Source organism: Myotis davidii, unplaced genomic scaffold, assembly GCF_000327345.1.
Source record: "Myotis davidii unplaced genomic scaffold, ASM32734v1 scaffold875, whole genome shotgun sequence".
NCBI lineage: Eukaryota > Metazoa > Chordata > Mammalia > Chiroptera > Vespertilionidae > Myotis > Myotis davidii.
Genome location: NW_006286244.1, coordinates 1,693,585 through 1,706,580, shown reverse-complemented (window position 1 = coordinate 1,706,580; position 12,996 = coordinate 1,693,585). Strand labels below are relative to the sequence as shown.

The 12,996-nt window shown below is 55.4% G+C and overlaps 1 protein-coding gene across 1 annotated transcript in view; it reads left to right on the top strand.

Moving 5' to 3' along the window:
• The window catches only part of PGBD5 (piggyBac transposable element derived 5), a 36,989-nt gene that overhangs the window by 913 nt on the left and 23,080 nt on the right, over positions 1-12,996 (top strand). The gene's annotated exons all lie outside the window — the stretch shown is intronic.

Genomic DNA, 12,996 nt, shown 5'->3' with positions numbered 1-12,996 from the left:
ATTTTCTACATTGTGAATTACTTTGTAGTTGTCAAGTTTTTTACAATGTGAAAAACCAAATCCTTAAAAAGTATTTGTAGCCTGGCCAGTGTGGTTCAGTGGTTGAGCATCGACCTATGAGCCAGGAGGTCACGGTTCGATTCCCTGTGAGGGCACAGGCCCGGGTTGCAGTCTCCATCCCCAGTAGGGGGCGTGCAGGAGGCAGTCGATCGATGATTCTCTCTCATCATGGATGTTTCTATCTCCTTCCTCTCCCTTCATCTCTGAGATCAATAAAAGAAATATATACATATAAAGAGAAGAGAGTGAAATTTTGATCTGTAACCTTCATAATAGAAAATTTGTAACAAATGTATGTTGCTGAGAGAAACAGATGAGGGACAGGCATCCTGCCCACCTCCTATTATATAAACGTGCCCGTGCGTGTGCGTGTGTGTGCATGTGTGTGTGACTGTGTGACTGTGTCTGCTGTGTAACTGTGTTGCTTGCGCTGGCTTTGGCTGAGTCAGGCTTCTTCTATGAGAAAGAGACGAGAAGTGCTGTCTGGGAGCCCTGCGATGACCTAGAACCTGTGCAGAGAGTCCCCGTGCACCAGGGCGGGGGAGGCCCTGGGCACCCTTGTGCCTTTGATCAGCGTCCAGAAATGGGGGGGCACGTGGTGTCCAGCTGGAAGGAGGCGAGAAGGAGGCGATGAGCATCTCCGTGGTTAAGGTTGAGGCTCCTAACCGCTCTCCACACCGTCCTAGTCTTCCCAGCCTCTTCCTTCCGTGTTTTCAGTGGGTTTAGCTTCCTGGGTACAGCCCACGGTGAGGGGTGCAGAGGGTCCTGTCTCCCCTTCACGCTCCTCCCCCAGGTCCTGGCTCTGCCTGGAGTTGTGAGTTCCTGAGGGATGGCTTAAAGACCAACGCTGGTTGTGGGGGTGCCGGGCAGGCCCTTGGCCCCTTAGAGATGGAGGGTCGGCCTGGAGCGGCAGCTGCTGCGTACTGGGAGCTCAGGGCCCAGCCCTCGCCCCACCAGTTTTGCCCCGAACCCCCTAAAATAGCCCCCGCAAGCTGGCAGCCTCGCCCGTCCACTCTGCAGCGTGCGAGCTCGCTCTTTGAAGCGGCATGGGAGGCAGGCCTGGCTGCTCTCTGGGCTTCTGGCCTTCTGGTCTCTTCCTCTGAGCTGTCTGTGATCCGTTCTCTCCGAGGAGGGGGGAACAGACAGAGCTGCAGATGCTCGGGGCTGCTGTCTGTTCTGCGTCGTCGGTCTTGGTCGTGCTGCCTGGGATCCGAGCTGTTGGCGCTTTCCATCAGAGGTCGGACTTCACGGGAGTTTTCCCCCCGTGCTCCGTGGCAGCAGCCTCTGCAATCATTCAGGGAGGAGGCACGACCTTGGGAGGCTGGAGAGGAGCAGATGGCTTTGAAAATTAACACTGCTCACTGCTTTATCTTCCGAGTGCTGGCTGGTGCATTGGGTTTAAAGACGAACAAGTAAGGGGAGGAAGGTCTTTCTCTTAAAACCAGCATTCACGGTACCCTCTACAGTCATAGGATTTAAAAATATATATATTTCTATTGGTTTCAGAGAGAGGAAGGGAGAGGAAAAGAGACAGAAACATCCATGATGCGGGAGAATCATGGATCGGCTGCCTCCTGCACACCCCACACTGGGGATGGAGCCCCCAACCCGGGCCTGTGCCCTGACCAGGAATCGAACCATGACCTCCTGGTTCCTAGGTCAGTGCTCAACCACTGAGCCACACCAGCCGGGCTGTAATAGGTTTTATGAGCAGAGCTCCCTGGACCCCTGTCTGGGGGGGAAAGGTGTTTCCTACCTGGGGCTCTGTGGCTCCAGGAATTTGAGTCCTGAATCTTGGTCGCTACAAGATAACCCTTACAAAGTGCTACGCAATGATTGGGCATGTGCCAAGCCCTGAAACCAAAGGGAGCTTCCTGGAGGAGGCGTCGCTCACATGCCAGGGGAACCTGCGCCCATGATGAGGACAGTGACCCACGTGCCAGGCTGTGCCCTGCCTCTCAGCCCTGTACAGAGAGCACAGATGGGTCCTCTGAGGCAGTGTCGGGGGGTGATGAGAAGACTGGGTTAATGATCACCATCAACTAGTCAGACTTGCTCATTCAGGAAAGGTGGTGCGCCCCTTCTTTTTTATAACACCTAGAACTTTTTTCAGTGAAAAAGCTTTATTTTTGCCCAGCCTGTGTGGCTCAGTGGTTGAGGGTCGACCTATGAACCAGGAGGTCACGGTTTGATTCCCCGTCAGGACACACGCCTGTGTTGCAGGCTCGATCCCCAGTAGGGGGCGTGCGGGAGGCAGCCGATCCATGATTCTCTCCCATCATTGATGTTTCTCTCTCTCTCTCTCTCTCTCTCTCCATCTCTGAAATCAATAAAAAATATTAAAAAAATTAACGACTCAGTGGGTGGCAATCTCGCTGTGTGAAAATTGGGGAATGTTTTTCTGTTCCTCAATTTTTAAGGTGACTTTCTGAGTTTAATTCATCTTACCCCAATGAACAATTCCCAAATAGGACTCTTTCTCCAAACCCTCGCAGCCTGAATGAAATCAAGTGACCACACAATCACATTAAAGTCTTAAAGGCTATTTTGTTTAACGTTATGAAAAGCTAACACACGGAGTAATTCTACCAAGATTATAATTATGATGTAACCTAAACTCTATTATACGGCCTGGGATCATTATTTATACTTTATAACTGTCAATTCTGAAAGGATATTCTTTCTGAAGTTACTGGGATAACTCTCTCTAGAATCAATTAAAAAAAAAAAAGAGTCATTGTGTGACCACCTCACCCTCTCTCTGTCTGAAGAGCTATTTCGTCGGGGAGTCACGTTTTTTAGTGACGGGAGCACCGTTTCCCCTCCCCGTGTGCTCTGAAAGCTGTTTTCATTGAGATCCAAGTTGTGCCTGTATCCAGGAGCTCTGTCCCTCTGGATGCGAGTTCTGCGGCTTCTGACCCGTCTCGCTCTGGCTGCTGTGAGACCCGTGGGCGGGGGGTCAGTTTTCTATTGGGCTGAAGTTACTGGGATAACTCTCTCTAGAATCAATTAAAAAAAAAAAAGAGTCATTGTGTGACCACCTCACCCTCTCTCTGTCTGAAGAGCTATTTCGTCGGGGAGTCATGTGTTTTAGTGACAGGAGCACCGTTTCCCCTCCCCGTGTGCTCTGAAAGCTGTTGTGTTCATTGAGATCCAAGTTGTGCCTGTATCTCAGGAGCTCTGTCCCTCTGGATGCGAGTTCTGCGGCTTCTGACCCGTCTCGCTCTGGCTGCTGTGAGACCCGTGGGTGGGGGGTCAGTTTTCTATTGGGGCTCACGGCCCAGGCCTGGCAGAGGAGCACCCAGGGGTTGGGGAGAGAAAGCAGCGCCCCTGTGCGCACAGCTGATTCCTTGTCTCAGCTCTGGAGGTTTCTCTACCTCTGGAGCCTGGGCGTCTAGTCTGAGCTTACAGGCCAGGGCTGAGGGCGCCCCAGGGCCCCAGGTGTCTCAGGCCTCCTGGTCCTGGGGCTCCGGGCTGGTCCCTTTAGCTGGAGAGGCCCAGTGGGGGACAGAAGTGGGGGGGAGGCAATGTTAGGGTCACCACCTTCTCCCAAAGAAAAATGTGCAAGACTTGATCTCAGGGAAAAGAATAAAGACTCAGCCCAGCCAGCATGACTTGGTGGTTGAGCGCTGACCTATGAACCAGGAGGTCATGGTTCCACTCGGGTCAGGACCCAGGCCCGGGTTGTGGGCTCAATCCCCAGTGTGGGGCGTGCAGGAGGCAGCCGATCCATGATTCTCTCTCATCATTGATGTTTCTATCTATCTCTCTCTTCATCTCTGAAATCAATAAAAAATATATTAAAAATAAAGGCTCAGTGGGCACACATTCCCCCTTTTACAGAGGAAACAGACTGTGGGAGGTGAAGGGGTTTAGACAATCGGAAACGGTGGTGGGGCCGGAGGTGGGCCAGCTGTCCGCCCGGTGTGTCTTCTCGGTCCCGTCTTGTTCTGGGAGAAGCGGCCTGGACCCGTGCCTGGCGTACAGCGAGCGCTTCAGTGTCGGCTCAGTCCCAGCCCTGTCCCTTCGGAGGAACGCTGTCCCCGTGGGTGGGTGGTCAGAGATGGCATTCCTCAAACTTCCTTTATTATTACCCTTTTAAAAATATATATATATTTTATTGATTTTTTACAGAGAGGAAGGGAGAGGGATAGAGAGCTAGAAACATCGATGAGAGAGAAACATCGATCAGCTGCCTCCTGCACACCCCTGACTGGGGATGTGCCCGCAAACAAGGTACATGCCCTTGACCGGAATCAAACCTGGGACCCTTCAGTCCGCAGGCCGACGCTCTATCCACTGAGCCAAACCGGTTATGGCTTATTATTCTTTTTTTTTTTTTAAGAGTTTTCACTGCCCACTGCTTAGTAAACACTTTTATTTAAAAATATATTTTCATTGATTTTAGAGAGGGAAGGAGAGAGATGGAAACATCAATGATGAGAGAGAGAGAGAATCATTGACTGGCTGCCTCCTGCATGCCCCACACTGGGGATGGAGCCCACAACCTGGGCATGTGTCCCGACCAGGAATCGAACCGTGACCTCTTGGTTCATAGGTCGACGCTCAACCACTGAGTCACACCGGCCGGGCCAAACTTACTTTTTTCAAAATTTATTTTTATTTGATTTTAGAGAGAGAGAGGAAGGGAGAGAGAGAGAGAGAGAGAGACACTTTGCTTTGTTCTCCCACTTGTTTATGCACTCATTGGCTGATTCTCGTGTGTGCCCTGAACGCGGATAGAACCCACAACCTTGGCATAGCTGGACGGCGCTCTAACCAACTGCGCTACCCGGCCAGGGCTCTTCAGACCTTCTAACGAGGACTTGGTCTGGTGGTTGCTTGGCAGGAGACGGAAGCCATGAGGGGCAGCCTCTCCCTGAAGAGCCTCCTTCTGAGCCAGGGTCCAGGACCACATGAACGGTTGCACGAAGCCCCCATGGCCGGGAGTTACCTGCGCTCTGCTGGGCTGTTCCAAAACTGGGGCGTGTTCAGATGTTGCTGTGGCTATCATCAGAGGCTTTTAGCTTTGGTCTTTCAGGAGAGCTTAAAATTGTTTTGACCTATTTTCCGCTCTTTCTACCTGGAGATTCAAAGGCCAGATCCTCAGAGCCATGGTTTTCGGGTCGTGGCTCAGCAGGGCTCTGTGACCTTCCCCCAGCCCGTGGGTCAGTGCATTAGGCACAGATGCAAGGGAGTCTGGGCCGTGTCTGGTGTGAGGTCAGGTTCCGTTTGAGATTGTAAAGAACATGGGCGCGCTCTCAATCTATCTATATATCTACAGTAGAGGCCCGGTGCACGAATTCGGGCACGGGTGGGGTCTGGCCAGCCCGCCCCGATGGGGGCCCATCAGGCCGGGCTGGCTGGCTGGTCACACCCCTGATGGGTGAGGGGGTGATCGGAGCCTGGATCAGGCTGGTTGGCTGCTGCAGTGCGTGTCATAGGCACCAGTCGCTCTGGTCATTCTGGTTCCACTGTTCCGGTTGCTGGGCTTTTATATATATAGATGTCTATATGTCTATCTGTCTATATATATTTGTTTAAATTGACTTCAGAGAAGAAGGGAGAAGGAGAGGGAGAGAAAGAAACATCAATGATGAGAGAGAATCATTGATCGCTAGGACCTGCACAACCCACACTGGGGGTCGAGCCTGTAACCCGGGCATGTGGCCTTGACTAGGAATGGAACCCTGACCTCCCAGGTCATTCGTCGGCACTCAACTCACTGAGCTGCGTCGGCCGGGCGAGAACATGGCTTTTGAGTCAACTTCCTGAGTCTGCCCTGAGCCCAGCCACGTCCTTAAACTCTCACACTTCCCAGCCTCTAAGATTTGCTTGGCCAAGTACCTTCATCTGAACCTCAGCTTTCTCTTCTGTGATAAAACACATGATGCCCCCCCCCCGCCCCCGCCTTGATGGGAGGGGGAGGAGCTGGTCATGTGGACACATGGGAAGCAGATACCCTTCCCAGCAGATGGGGAGCGGCCAGTGGGAGGCCCAGGTGGGAGTGTGCTGGGGAGGGCGGGCTGGTGCCAGCAGGGCACGTGAGGGTGGCAGGGGCTCCCAGGTGGCGGGAGCGTGGAGGGTCTTCGGGGCCATCGTAAGGATGTGGCTTTCACCTGGAGTGCAGTGGGAGGCTCAGTGGTTCTGGCTGAGGGTGCCCTGGCCCAGTGTGACTTGTAGAGAGATGTTGGGTCCCCCCAACACTCAGGCCACGGGAGGACTCGGCATCGCCTTCATCTGACGAGGTGGGGGAGAGAGAAAGAGGTGGGGGGCGTTCGGGGTGTTTTGAAACTAGAACCAGCCATGTGCCCTGGTGGACTGAATGATGGGTGTTGGGGGGACCTCCAGCCATGGTGACAGAGAAATAGGCAGCCCCGCCCCCCGCCCCCCAGTTCCAGTTCCCAGGGGCCTTGGGCAGGGCCGCTGTGCTGGGTCAGCCCTGTGGAGCTGGCCAAGGCTCTTTGGACAGCTCAGAGGAAGCCAGGTTTTCACTGGGTTTGAGGTCTTGGTGGGGAATCTCTCGGTCCCGGGAAGCATCAATCCGGCCTTTTCCCGGAAAAGTTCGTTTCATCTTCTCCTTGGCAGTCGCGTCACTAATGAGCCAGTGGCCGGCTCCCCGCGGCCCCTGCTCGGGGCAGGCTCGGGCCTCCGCGGGGAAGGAAGAAAGGCGTGCGGCCCACGGCTTCCTCTCTGGCTAATGGCGTGACGACGATGCATTTGGGGACCATTTAATGATCGGAAAGCCCGTTCTATTTATTGGCTATTAGAAACGGTGAGGGTGAGGTTTATTTCTCTTGGAAATAGCACATCCTCTTAATTGCACCAAAAATGCTGCAGGAGCTGTGTTTTCTGGATGACCAGTGCCGCGCTCCGTCCCCACCCGTCTCGGTTCGGTGCTGGACACGCCCCGGGACGGAGCAGAGGCGTCCTTGGCGGGGCCCCCGGGTGCTGGCAGGTCAGAGGTCAGGGGTCAGCGGTCTGGCGTTACTTTGCTCTTCGCTGACACTGTCCCCCACACGCTGCACCTTAGTATGTAGCATTTTATGATGATGCCACGTGAGAGCTTCTGTCTGTAAAACCTGTTATGCCTGGCTGGCGTGGCTCCGGTGATGAGCATCGACCTATGACCCAGGAGGTCACGGTTCGATTCCCGGTCGGGGCACATGCCCGGGTTGCGGGCTTGATCCCCAGTGGGGGGCATGCAGGAGGCAGCTGATCCATGATTCTCTCTCATCATTGATGTTTCTCTCTCCCTCTTCCTTCCTCTCTGTAATCAATAAAAATATATTTAGCCCTAGCCACTTTGGCTCAGTGGATAGAGCATCGGCCTGCAGACTGAAGGGTCCTGGGTTCGATTCTGGTCAAGGGCACATACCTCGGTTGCAGGCTCCCAGCCCTGGTCATGGTCATGGGGGAGGTAGCCAATTTATGATTCTCTCTGTCTCCCTCTCTCTTCCACTCTCTGTAAAAATCAATGGAAAAATACCCTCGAGTGAGGATTAGCAAAATAGTAAATATATATATTTAAACACACACACACACACACACACACACACTCACACCCTCACCCCTCTGTTACCTCCCGGTGGGGAAGGAGAGAGCAGACACTTCCCTTGGGGAGAAGATGAGGGACAAAGTTGGAGAATTGCTAACCGGGAGCGCCATCAGCGGTTTCTGAACCCTTCCCCGGTTCCGATAGCTAAATTAGAGAGAGAGCCAGGGCCCTGTGTGGGACCCTCCGAGCTGCAGTCACAGGCCCCGGGAGCTTTGTTCCATCCAGACGTCTCCTGTCAGCGACGGTGGCAGGCTGGCGCCCTCCCCACGCCCACACGCAGGCCGGCGGTCCCTGGCCGTGTGCCCGGTGCTTCCCTGGTGGGCAGAGCCCAGGCCACGCTGTGCAGGGGAGGAGGGGAGGTTGGCACTGAGCCCCGGGAGCCAGCCCCAGCGCCGTGACGCTGCGCTCAGGACCCCTGGGCCCCTGGGGTGGGCAGGGAGGGTGGCCGGCGTTCGGGAATGCCCTGGTGATTCAGAGACTCCTTCCCCACTCAGACGCCCTGCCCTGGACTTGGTCTGCCCTTGCCCTTGTCGAAGCACCGGAGAGACAGCCAGGGACACACCTTGGTCAAAGGAACTTGGGTTCTTCAGCTGCAGCGAGAGAGAGTGCACGCTGGACTCTGCACAACGCAGTCAGAGGGACGGGGAGGCTCAGGGTGGGGTTTGGGGCTCTGCAGGTTGACTCTAAAGTGGGGTTGAGGGAGCCGAGGCCACCTCTGGCCCGGGGGTGTCCAGGTGATAGAGTGTCTCAGTCATTTAAAAAATATATATATTGTTATTGATGTCAGAGAGGAAGGGAGAGAGAAACATCAATGATGAGAGGGAATCATGGATCGGCTGCCTCCTGCAGGCCCCACACTGGGGATCGAGCCCGCACCACGGGCCTGTGCCCTGACCAGGAATCGAACCCTGACCTCCTGGTTCCTAGGTTGACACTCGGCCACCCATCCCCGCCGGCCGGGCTGGTAAAGCTTTTTGGGGAAAGGGTAGGAAGGGGAAATGGCAGTTGGAGAAGCACTGGACCCTCTATGTCAACCATTTAGATTCCGTTTGGGGGCATTCCCGAATGTCATGTTCATGGGACAGGACACTGAAGGAGGAGGGACTCTGCTGGTTCTGCTGCTCAGACCTTGGGTCGTTGGTGGCTGCATGTTCCCAGATGGGGAGGGGGTGGCGGGCGAGGGCTTCTGGGTGATGACTGTCTGGGGAACCTGGTCCGGGTGTGCAGGGACCCTGGGAGAGCCGGACCCGGGTTCAGATCCTGCCTCTGGCCTGCGGGGCTGGGTCCTTGGGCCACGTCCAAACCCTCCTCCTGGTGCCTTCCGTCTGCCGCACGCCCACCATGTGCTGGGCACCCTGCCAGCACACTGCCATCTGCGCGCTCGGCCCCGCTTCCCAAGTCTGGGCGGTGGGGGGCGGGTGTGGGGCTCATTATCCTCCTTTTACACATGAAGAAATGCAAACTGAGGCAAGAAGCCTCGCGTCCAAGGCCACACAGCTGGAAAGGGCAGAGCGAGGACCTCAGGGCTGCTGGACTCGTGCTTTAGGCCTCGCTGCCTCTTCCCCTCAGTCTCTTCATCTGTAAAATGGGCATTTGTGATTCCAGGGAATTGTGTTTCCAAATCCGTAACACAATTCCCTGTACCCATAGGGACCTGGCCAAGTATGCGTTCCCTTGCCCCCTCCCCTCCCGCTCAGGGCGTCTCCGCTGCTCTGAGCTGCTTGGGTTGGTCCAGGGAGCGCCTGCGGACTCGCTCCATCCTGGCTTACTCTTCCCTGAGCCGTAGTGAGGACTCCGGGGAAGGGACCATCCTGCTAAATACGGTTTTTAGTCACTGAACTCTGCCCTTTGCACAGGCGACAGGAAAATTGCTGCCTTTTATTTTGCCTGTCAGCCTAGCATTCCAAATGAAAGTGGATTGCTTTCTTTCTTTCTTTTTTTTCCTTCTGCGATATATTCACGCCCGGCCCTGGCTGGAAGTTCAGTCCCTGGCACGTGCGTGTCCGGGCCTGGATGGAGGTGCCCCCGTAGCTCACTCTGCTCCCGGGTTTGCGGAATCACGTGCCTCTGGCTGAGCGGCCTGGACTGGGAGTTGAGGGACAGATGCCTGGTAATCACCAGGCTTCCTCCCACAGCAGGGCACTGGCAGGCACCGCCTGTTTTAAGGGGACATTTAAGCGCGTTTTAAAGAGCGAGACCTACAGCTTCTACAGGCAGGAGACGGGAGGTGAATCCTCAGTCACCCCCTTCCTGTGCAAAGGCGTTGGGAAGGGAAGCTGGACCCGGAAAGCTGAGCGTGGCAGGTGCCAGAGGCCTGAGTGGTGGCCGGGCGCCTTGATGGGCGCCACGGGTCGCAGTTGTGCCCCTCCGAGCTCGTTTCTGCCTCCTCCCCTTTTATTTATTTATTTTTATTTTTTAAATATCTTTTTATTGATTTCAGAGAGAGAGGGAGAGGGAGCAAGAGGTAGAAACATCAGTAATGAGAGAGAATGATGGATCCGCTGCCTCCTGCACACCCCTCACTGGGGATGGAGCCCGCACCCCCCGCATGTGCCCTGACCGGGAATCGAACCCTGACCTCCTGGTTTGCAGGTTGACGCTCATCCGCTGAGCCAGCCGGCCGGGCCTGAGCTGCATGCTCACGGAATTGTCTTTAGCCCCATCGGCCTGGACCACACACCGCCTCTCCTTCCTCCTCTTGCCGATGCGCGGATTCTGGGCAGGGAGAGTTGGAGGCTTCTCACAGGTGGCCAGGGGGCAGGGACAGGAGGGGAGCTGGGGGGAAATCTGTCCATTGCCAACAGGGTGGGGGTGCATGTCCCCCATGAATGACCAGCCTTCAGGGTGGGCTCCTGCCAGGTACAGTCCTGGCCCAGGTGTGCCCCTCCTTGGCCCGAGGGCCCAGCACCGGGAGGCGAGCGCCTGGCTTCCAGCGCCCCGGATTTGGCATCTGAATTCGGAACTGGCAGCGCGTTCGTGTCTGCCTGTGATTAAGTGAAGGAGACTGGCATGGCAGCACCGCGTGTCTCCTCCCGTGCACCGTCCCATCGGGCTGTTTTCCCTCGAGATCACAGGGAGGGCCGGTGGTTTCATTGACAAGAGGTAGCAGGTGCTGGCCGCCTGTCTGTCCCAGGACGGATGCCCCTGGAGCACCACTAGCTGGGCCCTGGGGCTGCAGCATCCATATGTGTGGCCCGCCCTGCGTCCGGGTTCCGGTGGGGCCCAGCCCGCGCAGCCGATGAACCGGAAATCAGTAATTACCACCCAGTGTGACGGGCGGTCATTGAGAACTGAGGTGTGGATGCCAGGCTTCCGGGGTTCAGATCCAGCCACGTGGGCCGGTCACTTAGTCCCTGGCTTCCGTTTCTTTCATGGGTACATTGGGGACAACAATGCATCTCCCAGGGTGGGGTGGAGAGGGACTGAGTGTAGACACGCTAGGCAACTGCCTATTTAACCTGAGCGGGGCCGCAGGTCAGGTGCTCATCGCCTTTTCTGTGCTCCTCCTGGGCCCAGAGCCTGAGCCTCCTGGAGTGGCCTGGAGCTCCAGGCTTGGAGGGGGGCAGGGCGCGGGGGGCAGCCTCGGAGCCGGCAGTCCTCTCCTCCGGGGAGGGTGCGGATGGGACCCAGAGCCTCTCAGAGTGCCCCTGGGCCCTGTGCCCACAGAGGAAGGAGGGCGGAACCTGCGCCCCCCGCATGGCCATTCGTGGCGCCTGCCCACGCTCTGCTGTGTGGATTCCGTGTCCCTCCAGAGGCTGCAGGACGGGAATGAAGGTGATGGTTGCAGCCACCACAGTCGGAAAACCCACGGTTCCTGGTTGCCGCCCGATGCGCCCCGACTCCCATGATCATCACAGCAGCCCCGAGAGCAGGTGGCCCGGCCCCGGAGGACGCCCCTGGCTCAGGTCACGCAGCTCCCGAGCGGCCAGGCTGGTGGTGCCAGAACAGCAGCTCACCCACGAGCTCGGGGGAGGGTTTTTAAATCTCATGCATTCGTGTCAGTGCCTGGGGGAGGGAAGAGAGGAGCTGTCTGCCCACGTCCTCCTGGAGATTCTGCTGTTTCATCGTGAGCGGCTTCCACCTTTCCAAAGAGAGAGAGAGAGAGAGAGAGAGAGAGAGAGAGAGAGAGAGAGAGAGACGGGCAAGCTCCAGGTATGGCCTGAGCAGCCTCCTTTCTTGCATGGAAGGGTCTGGAGAGTTCCTGGTGCGTCTGAGGCATCCAGGGTGGTAGTTTTAAGCTGCCAACCTGCTTCCTGGGTTTGGGGCCGGCTCCCAGCCAATCAGAAGTGGGGAGGTTCCCCCATCTTTGACATTTAGCTCCCCCTCAGCGCCCGCGCCCCCAGTTGGGCTCTTCCTTGCATGTGAGCAGCATCTGCCCAGGGCTGCTTTCCTTCCCCGCGTCCTGACAAACAATAGCCTGGTTTCAAGAGGGATATTTATAACTCGGACAGCACAGAAGTATTTGATTCCCACATGAGCATTTATGGGATTCTTTTATTTTTTTCAGTCTCATGAAAAATTCATCCCCTGAGGCCTGGGCTGCTCTCGTCTCCTAAGTTTGGGTGTCTGGGCTCGTCTGCTCTTCCTTCTTAGATGCTTAGATCGGGTGGGAGCGGGGAGAGTCCCAAAGAAGGCAGGATGGCTTGCAGCCTTGGGCAATCTCTTCTCTCGACTAGACAACTAGACGGTCGCCAATCCACTCTGTATTGCACATGAAAGTGGCCCTTTCCCTTAAAGGAGGGTGAGAAGACCCTCATCACAAAGCTCCCAGCAAACAAAAGCCCGGGTCCCAACGGCTTCACGGGAGTTTCCCAAACATTCAGAGAGGAACTAGCACCTCTCCTCCTGACTATTCCAGAACATCCAAGAGGAAGGAACACTTCCCAGCTCTTTCTTTAAGGCCAGCATCACCCTAATCCCAAACCAGATAAAGACACTACAGAGAAGAGAATTACAGGCCAATATCCCTGATGAACATAGACGCTTAAATCCTCAACAAAATATTAGCAAATCTAACCCAGCAATATATTTAAAAAATCATACATCATGACCAAGTGGGATTTGTTCCAGGGATGCAAGGCTGGTACAATATTCACAAATCAATAAACATGATACATCACATAAACAGATCGAAAAACAAAAATCACATGATCATATCAATAGAAAAAGCATTCGACAAAATGCAACACCCATTTTTTTAAAAAAATATGTTTTGTTGATTTTTTGCAAAGAGGAAAGGAGAGGGATAGAGAGTTAGAAACATCGATGAGAGAGAAACATCGACCAGCTGCCTCCTGCACACTCCCCACTGGGGATGTGCCCACAACCAAGGTACATACCCTTGACCGGAATCGAACCCGCCCTCTGAGGGAGTGCAT